Source organism: Polypterus senegalus, chromosome 2 (assembly GCF_016835505.1).
Source record: "Polypterus senegalus isolate Bchr_013 chromosome 2, ASM1683550v1, whole genome shotgun sequence".
NCBI classification, from domain to species: domain Eukaryota; kingdom Metazoa; phylum Chordata; class Cladistia; order Polypteriformes; family Polypteridae; genus Polypterus; species Polypterus senegalus.
The window spans coordinates 272,268,662-272,283,739 of record NC_053155.1 but is presented as its reverse complement, the minus strand read 5'-3'; the positions used below and the strand labels follow the sequence as shown (position 1 = coordinate 272,283,739).

The 15,078-nt window shown below is 39.1% G+C and overlaps 1 long non-coding RNA gene across 1 annotated transcript in view; it reads right to left on the bottom strand.

The window, feature by feature from the left end:
* The window catches only part of LOC120523882, a 30,977-nt gene that overhangs the window by 4,806 nt on the left and 11,093 nt on the right, over positions 1 to 15,078 (bottom strand). Inside the window, exon 3 of the long non-coding RNA XR_005632719.1 lies at positions 1,387 to 1,553. This is a non-coding gene — a long non-coding RNA (uncharacterized LOC120523882). The remainder of the gene's footprint in view (positions 1 to 1,386; positions 1,554 to 15,078) is intronic.

The window sequence follows — 15,078 nt, the reverse complement described above, 5'->3', positions numbered from 1 at the left end:
TTTAACCACTTAAATGCCGTATGAATGACGCATGCATCTTTCATCACTCCCTAGCACTTTAATTAGGGACTCACTACTACAAACATGCGGGTGTCCTTGTGACACACATGAAGTCTCTACACCCTGTTGGTTATATTCCATTCAGCAACCAAACAATGTTTTACTTCCACCGCATTTGTACACTGGGTGCCCTAAAATTCACATACATAAACAAACACATACATCAAAACAGTATTTGCAAACAGGGTGCAAAACTTGGTTACCCCAAAATCCTACCCGACTACGCCAATTGTTTTATCTTGGTAGAGTAATATATATTGCTCTACTTTCCCCTATTGTATTATTAATATGTAGCCTTAGAATACCTAATCTCACAGACTTACCACTGTATATAACTTATCCCCACCTTCCCTTCTATATCTATAACCTCAGGCAATTAGATGTAGTAAAAAGACAAGCAGGGGTTAAGTTACACATAAAATAATGTATTACTGATAATATTCATAAATAATAACAAAATGCAAAGTACATTTGAATATTGGCAACCATACAACCTGATAAAATGGTGGTGTGTAATTCAGGTGGCACACAGACTTGCAGTTACTTAAAATGTCTCTAGTTAAGGTATTGCTTTTGCTTTTTGCATTTCTGTTTGCATATTGTTTGGGATATTTTTCTCCTTTTCATTTATTGGACAATTCTCTTTGTTCTTTATTTTTATTATATGCAACTCTTCTTTGTTCATTTTCTTTCTTTCTACGTTCATTATTAGCTCTTACCACGCTTTTTCTATCGCAATGTAAAATTCAACATTCTTGGATAATTTACTTTTCTGCCTTGCCATTATAACCAACTGTGTTGAAGGCCAAGTTAGCACCGAGAGCGTCACAGTAGGAGTAATGATTGGGAGAGCGGTATGGATGGGAGTGGTCAAGGCTTAACAACATGGACACAATGGAAAATGTTTTTAATGTAACAGAAAGAAATAGAATCATACCGGTTTTGGCTCCTTAAAGCAGATTTTCATTTGAAAGCTTGCAATACAATTATAGTTTAGCAAGCAATATCTAACACTTGGTCACTGCAAGTGGCTGAATGTAAGCAAAAGAGATCTTCAACACCCACACCGGATACTTGAACACCTCGACACAACAGTTGTGCTAATTAAGCATTGTGCTAGAAACTGGTGACGTGTTGCCTGTTGATTAGCACATGCAAATAAGAATTTCACCATACTCTGTGCATGTGTTAATAATGGCCCAATAATCTTATCAATTACCATTTTTTCTGATTCCTGTAGGCATTCATTAAACTTAAAGTTCTTTCATCAGAGGAGTGTTTAGCACTTTTTCTTATAGCTTCAGACACAAGCGTTCAGTTCCTCACCTGGCCAATGCCTGTATGGAGTCTACACATCCTCTCAATGTCCGTGTGGGTTTCTGCTGGTGCTTCAGCTTCCTCTCACATCTACAGGATACACATGTTAGGTTAAGTGGCAGGTCTGACTTGGCTTTCTAGAAGTTGGAGTTCTAAATAGACCCTTCTTCTTGTAACTGAAAACAAAAAAAATCAAAACAATTGGATGGATGAATCTACTCAATACATTTGTGCAATGTACCATTCATCTGAACACATTCTTAGTCTCACTTACTACAAGCTATTGCTTGGAAACAACAATTACTTGGCAGTCGCTTGTACCATTTCACTTTTCTTTGCTTTACATTTAGTCAGCCTGTCTGCAACAATGCAGCACTGAGTCTATCCTATTTATTCTGATTTTACTGTTTTCTCATATTTTTTTATTTACATCCATCACCACAATATATCTGCCTTTCATGTTTCATTATATTTTGTTGGTTTCCATGTTTTTGACTTTTTACTGGATCCTCACTATGGTTTTGTCTGCTCCTTGTATTTAGCTCTAGCCGGACCGGTTGTCCGACTTGTTAGCTGACAATCTCAGGTTACTGAATCTAACCAAAATAATGTCACTTAAGTAAAGCGTCACTCATGTTCTTGTTACGACATGCTTTCTTAAACCCATTGATAACACATGTAAAAAAACAAAAAAGTACCCAAAAATTGGGTTGAGATCAGCATGTAGATATGTAAAGAAATAATACACAAATGGGATTGAAGCAAAAACGTTGTTTGCTTTTCATGAGAGCACCTATTATTGACAGGGTTGCAGGAAGCCAGAAAAAAGGCTGGATTCCAGTGCACCGTGAGTAATGCCTCACAGAGCACTTTAGATTTGCCAGTCAGCTTGGATGAAAACACACACAAAGACAGGCAGAATCTACCAGGGTGGGCCATTTATATGGATACACCTTAATAAAATGGGAATGGTTGGTGATATTAACTTCCTGTTTGTGGCACATTAGTATATGTGAGGGGGGAAACATTTCAAGATGGGTGGTGACCATGGTGGCCATTTTGGATCCAACTTTTGTTTTTTCAATAGGAAGAGGGTCATGTGACACATCAAACTTATTGGGAATTTCACAAGAAAAACAATGGTGTGCTTGGTTTTAACGTAACTTTATTCTTTCATGAGTTATTTACAGGTTTCTGACCACTTACAAAATGTGTTCAATGTGCTGCCCATTGTGTTGGATTGTCAATGTAACCTTCTTCTCCCACTCTTCACACACTGATAGCAACACCGCAGGAGAAATGCTAGCACAGGCTTCCAGTATCCGTAGTTTCAGGTGCTGCACATCTCGTATCTTCACAGCATGGACAATTGCCTTCAGATGACCCCAAAGATAAAAGTCTAAGGGGTCAGATCGGGAGACCTTGGGGGCCATTCAACTGGCCCATGACGACCAATCCACTTTCCAGGAAACTGTTCATCTAGGAATGCTCGGACCTGACACCCATAATGTGGTGGTGCACCGTCTTGCTGGAAAAACTCAGGGAACGTGCCAGCTTCAGTGCATAAAGAGGGAAACACATCGTCATGTAGCAATTTCGCATATCCAGTGGCCTTGAGGTTTCCATTGATGAAGAATGGCCCCACTATCTTTGTACCCCATATACCACACCATACCATCAATTTTTTTGTTCCAACAGGAGGGATCTATCCAACGTGGGTTAGTGTCAGACCAATAGCGGTGGTTTTGTTTGTTAACTTCACCATTCACATAAAAGTTTGCCTCATCACTGAACAAAATCTTCTGCGTAAACTGAGGGTCCTGTTCCAATTTTTGTTTTGCCCATTCTGCAAATTCAGTGCGCCGATCTGGGTCATCCTCGTTGAGATGCTGCAGTAGCTGGAGTTTGTAAGGGTGCCATTTGTGAGTAGCTAATATCCGCCGAAGGGATGTTCGACTAATGCCACTCTCCAGTGACATGCGGCGAGTGCTACGCTGTGGGCTCTTGCTGAATGAAGCTAGGACAGCCACTGATGTTTCTTCATTAGTGACAGTTTTCATGCGTCCACATTTTGGCAAATCCAACACTGAACCAGTTTCACGAAACTTAGCAAGCAGTTTGCTAACTGTAGCATGGGAGATGGGTGGTCTCGTAGGGTGTCTTGCATTGAAATCTGCTGCAATGACCCGGTTACTGCGTTCACCAGACATCAACACAATTTCTATCCGCTCCTCACGTGTTAACCTCTGCGACATGTCAATGGCTGTAAACAAAGAGAAACTTGTAAATAACTCATGAAAGAATAAAGTTATGTTAAAACCAAGCACACCATTGTTTTTCTTGTGAAATTCCCAATGAGTTTGATGTGTCACATGACCCTCTTCCTATTGAAAAAACAAAAGTTGGATCCAAAATGGCCAACTTCAAAATGGCCACCATGGTCACCACCCATCTTGAAAAGTTTCCCCCCTCACATATACTACTGTGCCACAAACAGGAAGTTAATATCACCAACCATTACCATTTTATTAAGGTGTATCCATATAAATGGCCCACCCTGTATAATGGCACACAGTAAACGCCTTATGAATTAAACAGAGATTCAAAAATAGCAAGGCAATCACAATACCCACTGTGTTAATATGCCAAGGTACTGACCATGAGTAAAAATACAACCCCTTTTCCAAAAAATATGGGATGCTTTGTAAAATGTACATAAAAACAGAATGCAATGATTTGCAAATCATGCAAACCCTATATATAATTGAAAATAGTACAAAGAAAACATATCAAATGTGAAAACAGATATTTCATTGTTTTTTGAAAAATCTATGGACAGTTTTAATTTGATGCCAGAAACATGTTTCCGAAAATTTGGACCAGGGCATGTGCACCACCTCTTCTTTTCAAAACACCTTGTGAATGTTTGGGAGCTGAGGAGACCAATTGCTGTAGTTCTGAAAGTGAAATGTTGTCCCATTCTTACCTGAGTTAGGATTGCAACTGCTCAACAGTTCAGGGTCTCCATTGTCCTATGTTTTGTTTCACAGTGCTACGAATATTTTCAATAAGTGATAGGTCTGGACTGCAGGCAGAACAGTTTAGCACCCAGACTCTTTTGATAGAAAGCCATGCTGCTGTAATACTTGCAGAATGTGGTTTGGTATGGTGTCTTGTTGAAATGAGTAAGGCCTTCCCTAAAAGAGACATTGTCTGATGGCAGCATATTTTGCTCCATAACCTGTATATATCGTTCAGCATTAATGGAGATTTTGCTAGATGTGCAAGCTACCCATGCCATTTGCACTAACAAGTTACATGGCCCCTTCTCCACTTTAGTCAGGAGGACGCAGATGCCACGATTTGCTAAAGTATTTCAAACTTTGATCAGATGATCCACAGGACAGTTTTCCACTTCACCTCAATCCATCTTAAATGAGGTCAGGTCCAAAGAAAGCAGCAGTGTTTCTGCATCAAATATATATAGTTTCTTCTTTGCATGGTGGAATTTTCATTTGCATTTGTAGATGCAGCAACAAACTTTGCTCACAGACTATGGTTTTCAGAAGTGTTCCTGATGAGCCCACAGAATCATGTCTGCTTTGAAAGCAGTGCCGACTGACCTGTTTCTAATTAGCCTCATTAGTTGTGAGATATGTTTTTTACAATTTTTTTAACATGTTGCTGACATAAAATTCAAACTGAGCATATAATTTTCATACAACAGTAACATTTCTCAGATTAACACTTGATATGTTGTCTTTGTTCTATTTTCAATTAAATCTGGGTTTAAATTATTTATATTACATTTTACGCAGCAGCCCAATGTTTTTAGAAATGGGGTTGTACAATGCCCTCCATAATGTTTGGGACAAAGGCACATTTTTACCCCTCTGCTCCACAATTTACAATTATACGTCAAACAATCCAGACAATGCAAACATTTCCACCACACCATGTAGAAGTGACAACACTTTTTCTACATGGTCCCCCCTTTTCAGGGCACCATAATATTCTTTATTAGTGACCTGTTTTTGCTCCTAATTAACTTGTTTTGAATTAATTTTATATGACTTGCTCTTGAAGACTCAGACCCCTTAATTGTTTTTTTTTTCTTTAATTAGCAGCCAAACAATAATAAGATACAAAATGAATCAAAACGTGACCAGCAAACTGTGTCGATCATACAATATCTGAAAATAAAGAAAGGAGAAGGTCCCAGGAAAGCTCTGCTCAGATATCCAAAACATTTTAACAGTGCTCTTAGAAAAGAGAAAATCTACAACTTCTGAAATGTATACTATTGCACAATTAGAGCATCAACAGGCCATGAAATTAAAGAATGTGTTTAATTAAGAACACGACTCAGAGCCTAATTAAGCAACTGGTTGGAGTGAAATTGGTTGAAGTTTCAGGCCCTGACTTAGTTGGTCTTCTGCTGGCTCACTTCCCATTTCATTTCTGTTTGGGTGCCATTTAAGGAAAGAAATGAACCAATTCAGAGGAACAATGAAGAAATTCAGGGGAACAAATCTTAAAAAAAGTCAATTAAAACTAATTCAAAAGAAGTTAATTATTAGCAAAATCAGTGCACTAATTAAGAAAAGGGTTAGAATAAAAACCTGCAGCCACTGGGGCCCTCCAGGACCCGAGTTGTGGGCCCCTGTTTTGGAGCCTGTAGTTGTCATTGTTCAACATGAGAACAAGAGCTGAATGTCAAAGGAGCCATTATGAGGCTGAAAAAACAAGAATCAAACTTTTAGTGACATCAGTAAAACCTTAGGATTACCAAAATCAACTGTCTGGAATATCATTAAGAAGAAATAATGCACTGGTGAGCTCAGGAATAGCAAAGGGACTGGTAGGCCCAAGAAGACTTCCACTTCTGATGAAAGAAGAATCCTCAATATGGTAAAAACCAAAAACACCCTTCCAACAGATCAAAAAGAGTCTCCAAGTGGTAGATATGTATGTATGTGTCAGAGATGACTATCTGCAGAAGACTTCATGAGCACATATAAAGAGTCGATACTTCAAACTACTAACTAGCTACAAAAACTGGATGGCCAGATTAAAGTTAGTGAAAAAATACTTAAAAGAGCCTGCAGAATTCTGGAAAAAAGCCTTGTGGACATACAAGACAAAGATGAACCTGTGCCAGAATGATGGAAAGAGCAAAGTGTGGAAATGAAAAAGGAACTGCCCAAGATTCAAAGCATGCCATATCATCTGTTAAACATGGCGGCAGGGGTGTTATGGTTTGAGAATGCATGGGTGCCACAGGTGTTAGCACACTTCTCTTCATTGATGATGTAGCGGCTGAACAAAATGGCACAATGAATTCTGAACTATATAGAAACATCTTATCTGCTCAAGGTGAAGTAAATGTCTCAAAACACACTGGATGGCACTTCATACTACAACAAGCTAATGATCTCAGACATACTGAAAGCCAACCAACTATACCAGCTCAACATGGCTTAAAGGTGTATGCTGAATGAGCATGGACTAAAAACATTTGGCTGCACAAAGCTTAATGGTGTATGCATGATGTTTTTGCTCACATCAGTATTTACCAAAGTTCCATCCAGACATTTTACTGTCTTACACCAGGTTGGACAGAATAGTACTATAAGTCTGCACCTTGGGCCGAGAACTGGGGGAGCTCATACTCATCTGCCAAGATGGACTACACGAGTAGTATGATAAAAAAAAATAACAGGGCGGTTAAATGTGAATGGAACGACAGTGCATTAATAATGACTCTTAATCCACTTGGCATGACTGAGGATGTGTGTGTCCCCACACGCAAGACTGGAATCTCATCCAGGAATTCCATCCTTGTGCCTTCTGTGGTTGTAAAAAAAGTGTTTGAAAAACATAAAATAGCAATAGGCAATTATACTTATTCATCAATAATAGAACCTAATTAATCCACTTAAGGGGGGTTTATAAATCCTTTTTAAAAATTTCCTTTCACGTTTTATGTAAATTCGAATTGTTAATAAAATATCTCTCCATCCATTAGAGTGTGCAAAGATCCAGTGTGCACACTGGCAGCAGATATGCACATCTCTGCTCTCTCATGCCAGGCCATTTTTGATTTATCACAAAACCCAACAGAATGTCCCTTTCTGCTGTGAGAGACAATCAGAACGTCTCGAGAGAATCCATGATGAAACACGTGAGCCCCACAAAGTGGGCCATGGCACGCCATGTGGTATTCAGAAAGAAGTGCAAGTACAGAGAGATTGTAATCGTACCCCTTGTGCCACTAGGGTGCTGCCCCTCCTGAAAACTGAATTTTGTCTTCATTAAGAATTATTTATGAATGCTTTGAAATCACTTCAGTTTTTTGTTATCGTCGGGCACCTCCTGAGTCATGCAGATGAGAAAACCCCCACACACGATATACTTTTTGACTCATCTTGATGTCTAGTTACACAAGATGTCAAGCTTTTTGGGGTTCCCCTATATTTTTGGCCTTCTAGTTCCAAAACACCCTAATGTTTAGGCCATTTTAGACAATATTTTGTTTAAGGAGATTACGCCTTTATGATGAAGAGTAAACCAATAGGTGTCTTCAGCAAAAATCATTAGAAGTTCTTGGGTATTAGGAGATTCAACCCCTAATGGGTTATGAAGGGTCAAAGTTGCTCCTGTTTTCAAAACTGTGAAAAAATAGGGATAGGCAAGATAAACCTGTTGAGTGTTGTTTTATGCTATATAATATTTTTGATATCTGATTCTTTACTGGTTATCCTAACACTCTAAGAGCCACTCCCAGAAGGTTAAAAATGAGACATTTCAAAAATAAATATGTGGAGTATCATTTCAGACTATTTCATGGTCAGTAATTAAGGGGTCTAGTCTTCCATGGACGTCTAGCAGAGTGTGAAAAACAATACATTGCTATTACAATCAGGAATTTTTAGACTTTAAATATTTGATTGAAGCACACATTTTAATATTTCAAATATCTGAAACGGCTATTCTTGTTTATTATGTACTTCAGCCTCATGAAGGAAATCATTACATTCCTTATGCTAATTCAGACTTTTTGAATATCAAAATCATATTCAGTAAATACAGTAGACTCTCAGTTAACTGGTACCCACGGAGATTGGTAGATGCCAGATAAGTGGTTTCTGGTTGCTTGAGAGTTACTTTTAAAAATAGGCCTAATAGTGTAGTCCAGTGGTTCCCAAAGTGTGGGCCTGACATTTTCCTTTAGAATTCTCTGATATAATTCAGAATTCATTGTTCCATCAATGAAGGCAAGCTGTCCTGGCCCAGATGCAGCAAAACAGGCCCAAACCTTAATACTACCATCACTATGTTTCACAGATGGGATAAGGTTGTTATGCTGGAATGCAGTGTTTTCCTTTCTCCAAACATAACGCTTTTCATTTAAACCAAAAAGTTCTATTTTGAAATCATCTGTCCACAAAACATTCTTCCAATAGCCTTCTGGTTTGTTAACGTGATCTTTAGCAAACTGCAGATGAGCAGCAATGTTTTTTTGGAGAGCAGTGGCTTTCTCCTTGCATCCCTGCCATGCACACCATTGTTGTTCAGTGTTCTCCTGATGGTGGACTCATGAACATGAACATTAGCCAATGTGAGAGAGGCCTTCAGTTGCTTAGAACAACAACAACATTTATTTATATAGCACATTTTCATACAAAAAAATGTAGTTCAAAGTGCTTTACAAAATGAAGAAAAGAAAAATAGAAGACACAATAAAAAATAAACATAAGTCAACATTAATTAACATAGAATAAGTAAGGTCCGATGGCCAGGGTGGACAGAAAAAACAAAAAAACTCCAGAGGCTGGAGAAAAAAAATAAAATCAGTCCCCTCTGAAGTTACCCTGGGGTCCTTTGTGACCTCGCCGACTATTACACACCTTCCTCTTGGAGTGATCTTTGTTGGTCAACCACTCCTGGGGAGGGTAACAATGGTCTTGAATTTCCTCCATTTGTACACAATCTGTCTGACTGTGGATTGGTGGAGTCCAAACTCTTTAGAGATGGTTTTGTAACCTTTTCCAGCCTGATGAGCATCAACAACTCTTTTTTTGAGGTCCTCAGAAATCTCCTTTGTTCGTGGCATGATACACTTCCACAAACGTGTTGTGAAGAGCAGACTTTGATAGATCCCTGTTCTTTAAATAACACTGGGTGCCCACTCACACCTGATTGTCATCCCATTGATTGAAAACACCGGACTCGAATTTCACCTTCAAACTAACTGCTAATCCTAGAGGTTCACATACGTTTGCCACTCACAAATATGTAATATTCTATCATTTCCTCAATAAATAAATAACCAAGTATAATATTTTTTGTCTCATTTGTTTAACTGGTTTCTCTTTATCTACTTTTAGGACTTGAGTGAAAATCTGATGATGTTTTAGGTCATATTTATGCAGAAATATAGAAAATTCTAAAGGGTTCACAAACTTTTAGTAGTTTGTCGAGCTTTCTCTACTTTGTGTTCATATATAAATAGCTGTCGGTTTTTGGAGATTGTATCAACTGAAAATTGTTATGATTAAGTCAAGTGAAGTTTTTGAAATATTTCTTCTTGAATGTATTTTTAAAAATGGATTGGTTTTTACTAAACAGTAATAAACATGGTGAGAGTGAAAATAAAGAGGGCACACCATCAACGAGAGTGTGAATAAGCGCAAATATCCAAAATATGATGACAGTTATTTGGGCTTTCGTTTTACGTTGACAGAAGTCAATGGTGAAGAGAGGCCGCAGTGTGTACTGTGTATGAAAGTTTTGGCACCAGAGTGCATGCTACCAAGTAAGTTGAAATGCCACTTAGAAACCAATCATCCCAGCATGGTTAGTAAATCTCGTGACTACTTTACCAGAAAGTTAAGAGTTAAATCAACTAAAAGATAGTTTTTACAAGCAGGCATCAATACCAAGCAATGCTTTGCTAGCACCTTACAAGGTGGCACACAGAACTGCAAAATGTAAGAAGCCTCATACCATCACAGAACTCATTCTACAGGCTGCTGTAGATATGGTGAACATCATGATCGGTGAGGCTGCTGGGAAGCTGCTTTCAAACGTGCCTTTGTCCAATAACATTATCAGTCACAGAATACAGCGCATAGCGGAGGACCTAAATGATCAATTAATTAAAAAATTAAAGGAAAGGAATTTGGGTTACAGCTGGATGAGGTCACGGATAATAACAATGATGCTCACTTGATTTGCTATGTAAAGTTTATAGATGGTAATAACATTGTAGAAGACCTTCTATTTTGTAAAAGCATCCCTGCTGGTGCTAAGGCTCAAGACTTGTTTGAGATCCTTGATACTTTTATATCCAAAAATAATTTGGAGTGGACTAAGTGCATTGGTGTCTGTACTGATGGTGCTCGTTCTATGTCCAGCTATTATGGAGGATTGCAGGCCTCCGAATTAAAGCCCCTGATGCATTTTGGACCCATTGCATTATTCACAGGGAAGCACTCACGTCAAAATATCGAGTCCTACATTGAACCAGGTCTTAGAATATGTAGTGAATGTAGTAAACTTTACAAAAACTCAGTTTTTTGAAAAACTTTGCCTTCAACAGCAATGTGAGGATATGGAATCCAAGCACACGTCTTTGTTGTACTGCATCACTTCGTGATGGCTCTCGCGTGGTAATTTTTTGTTTCATGCGTTTAACTGCAACAGTAAATTGATATTTTTCTTAAAGAGGAAGACCACAAGTATACCGAAAATTTTGTGAATGAAGATTTTTTGGTAAAACTAGCATACTTAGGTGGTATTTTTGAAAAGCTGAAATCTCTCCCTGCAGGGAAGCAACGTGCACCTTTTAAAGTCGATTAAGAAAATTTTAGCTTTTATAAAAAAAAACTAAAACTATGGAAAAGAAAAATAAATGAAGACAGAGGCAAAATATGTTTCCCCTTGTTGCAACAGTTTTTTTACCTCCAATGGAGTTGATTTCTCTCAAAGGTATAAAATCCATTTTTGAAGAACACTTATCACAGTTTATCATCTGGTTTGAAAAATATTTTCAAAATGATATCAATAAATTTGCATGGATTCAAGATCCATTTAATGCCAGTGCTCCATCTGAAAGTACCGCTGCAGAAGAAGAAAATCTTATTGAGCTGTCTTGTGACAATATGTTGAAAACAAAACAGCAGCATGGAATTAACTGAATTTTGGGTATCCATAAAAGATGAATATCCCCTTCTGAGTGGTAAAGCTCAGAGACTTGTAATTCCATTGGCGACTTCTTATTTGTGCGAAGCTGGGTTTTCGGCAGTCGCTGTGATAAAAGCAAAGTACACTGGAACCTCAGGTCACGACCATAATTCGTTCCAAAACTCTGGTTGTAACCCAGTTTGGTTGTGACACGAAGTAATTTCCCCCATAGGACTGTATGTAAATACAATTAATCCGCTCCACACCGTACAAACTGTATGTAAATATATTTTCTTTAAAATTTTTTAAGCACAAAACTAGTTAATTATACTATCAAATGCATAGTGTAATAGTAAACTAAATGTAAAAAAATTGAATAACACTGAGACAACCACCCAGACTCCCTGCTCAGCAGCTCACCCAGCTGCACACGAGCCTGCGCTCTTACGCTCTCTCTCTCTAGTGCGCTCACTCTCTCTTGTTCTCTCGTGCACTCTCTCGCGCTCTCTCGTGTGCTCTCTCCCCTGCACCAGCTTTCTCCTGCTTCCTGCCTTCTCCTGCAACCTCCCGTTCTTTCCTGTTCTCTTCTTTTTCCCTTTAGCTGACTTGCGCTTCTATTTATGAAGAGGCGTGGTAGTCGGGGCAATCAGCAGCTCCTGGGAACAATTACGGATCTGCACCACTTCTCACCTATGCACTTATGTCAGAAACGCCCACATCACAAACTCCTCAGAAACCGCTTTGGCCACACACCACCACGCCCTCTCGCTAAGCCGCGAGTGCGGTGACTGTTTATTAAAACTGGCCTTTTTGGACGGGAGCTGTGGACCTGCTATACCACAGGAGGAAGCTGGGTTGAGAGGAGGTTACAGTTTGGAGGGAGAGTCTCTCTGTGTGATGCACTGAGAACAATGTACAGCAGGCATGTCAAACTCGCTACCATTGGTGGGCCGCTTCGACTGCCATACGTGCGTCAGCGGGCCGCACTGTAACAAATACTATTATACTATTATACAAAGTTACTGTAACTTTCTTTCCAATACTGAAAACTTTAAAAAAATGTAACGCTTAAAGTTTAAAGAAAAGCAATTTATTTCCATGCAATCTCCGTACAACAGCGTACAATTAGAGTCATGGCCTCTTAGCTAGGTCCTTATATTATTATATTATATTCATTGCTTATATAGGAGTCTTACAGTGTGAGATCTATTTCTTTTGTCCCGACACTTAGCATTTCTTGTTAGTAACCAGTTTGTCAATATCAGGCTTGAAATCTTGTGCAGCTGCAAGTTTTATGAGGGATGAAAGGTGCTCGACAGTAAGTCTTGAGCGATGTGCGGTTTTGGTAGCTTTCATTAACGAAAACAATTGCTCACAAAGGTAAGTGTTTTTCCGAACATAGACAGTACTCTTGATGCCAACTTATGGATCTGTACATACGAGGGTGGCAGGTAAGCATACAAGCCTGGCACACAAACTTTGATGTATTTTGCCATCAGAATAGAATCTGACTGCAGTTCAATCAATTCCATTTGGAAATTTCGCAGGCGCATTCTCAGCGTTGTAAGAGTATGGTGATGTAAACAGCACAAAGTCCTGTTCGTGTGAACTGAAATCGCAAAAACGCTTACATTTGGAAAAGAAAATCCTCCAAAGATCAAATTTTACTTTACTAAGTTTACTTCAAAGTTTATATTGTAAAATAAGCCGATATGCAAAAAGCCCCCCTGACCTACTCAAAATCACAAAAATCTGTTAATAAACAACTCACCAACCTCTCGCGTCCACTTCAGATCTTCAGTTGTAGTCTGTACTAACTGTTCATTACATTACTAGCACAAAATTACATAAAACTAGAGCAAAAAAACGTGAAAATATGCGAGCTATTACTACTCGTGATGGTCAGTTCTGCCTAGTGGCCAGTCTCAGCAGCCCAGCCAGTAGTGTAGCCCAGTGTTCCACAACCTGTTTGACACTAAGGACCGCTTTACTAGAAGCACATTTTTCCATGGACCGGTGGATTGTTGGAGGTTGGAGTTTATGGGGCGATTATGGCTGGGTTCGTAGGGCAGTTTTATACACAATTTACATTACATTTCTATTATCATTAAGTTATAATTTAGTAATAGAAATTATACAGCTTACCATAATGCAGAATCAGTGAGAGCCCTGAGCTTGCTTTCCTGCAACCAGACGATCCCATCTGGGAAGGATGGAAGACAGTGACACGCGAAGTGTGTTGCTTATGTTCAGTATACTCCGTAATCTCGTTTTGGTTGCTGTCACTGCAGAAAACATGCATCACAAAGATAGGATGTTGGAAATGGAAGCAGCTTCAATAGCTTCTTTCACATTATTTTAATCTTCTCCTGTCTACAAGTTATGCTGATGAGAATTTTTCTCAGCATTTCCTTGCGATGATACATTTTTAGGGTGCGAATGATGCCCAAATCCAATGGCTGAAGTACTGCTGTGCAATTGGGTGGGAGGAATTCAACGTGAACATTATCTAAGTGTGGAAGCATGTTGTGGTCAGCACCATTATCAATCAGAAGCCAAATTATCCTTTTCTTCTTCTTCATATTGTGAGGTTTCTGAACTCTTTTGGGATCTGGGATCCCCCCACCCAACGGGAATGACACGCTGAAGTGCGTCCCGAAGCGCTATTGCCACAGGTGAGATTGTTTGTCCGGGTCCCAAGAGAGTTTAAAAACCTCATATATTCTTGAATGAGTGCCATATTAATATGAATGTTTCTTGAACAAGCATCACTACAACCACATAAAAACGGCTTTTTCGGCGTCTTCAAATGCAGCAGTTCGCATACGTTTGCAACCCGAGATTTTTCTTCTTTTCTGCATATAATAAGTATGCCTTTTTTATAGAAGGGTGAAAATGAGTTAAATTGTTTTTCAAATGTTGACGAGCAGTAAGGAAAATGTATCACTTAAAACCACACAAAACAAAAACTGCAAAAAAACAGTACAACGAAAGTTCGAAGAAAGAAAATTTTTTAATAGTGTTTCTGTTTGGGGATCGTTGTGCAAATGTCCACAACTGAGCTGTGACCGCAGAACTAACTGCTCGGTGGATGATTAATTCAAGCATTTCAAGGTCATTTCGTTGTAATGAAAGTATCTGCTGCTGAATGTACTTCGTAGTAACGAGATTTCTGTGGACTTGTGTCATATGGGGAAACTGTCAGAAACATAAAAATACTTTGTTGTAATACTCTCTCACCGCTGTCTCTCCTCTTTCTGCGCCGCTGTAAAGCCCCGCCCACCTAGTGTTCTGAAAAGTGTCCTCAGTGAAGGAGGCAGTCTTTTTGCTGTAGCCCTTCACTGAGTGAGTCTCTCGGGCTGCGGACCGCAGCCTAGCACTTCAGTTGCGACTTCGCGGCTGCAACTATACTAGCAGATGACGTTTCCGGTACCGTAATGCAATGAGAAAACGTGCTTTTGTCAGAAGGCAGGAATAAGAAAAGTCAATAAGTAACGCCGAAGATGCAGAATG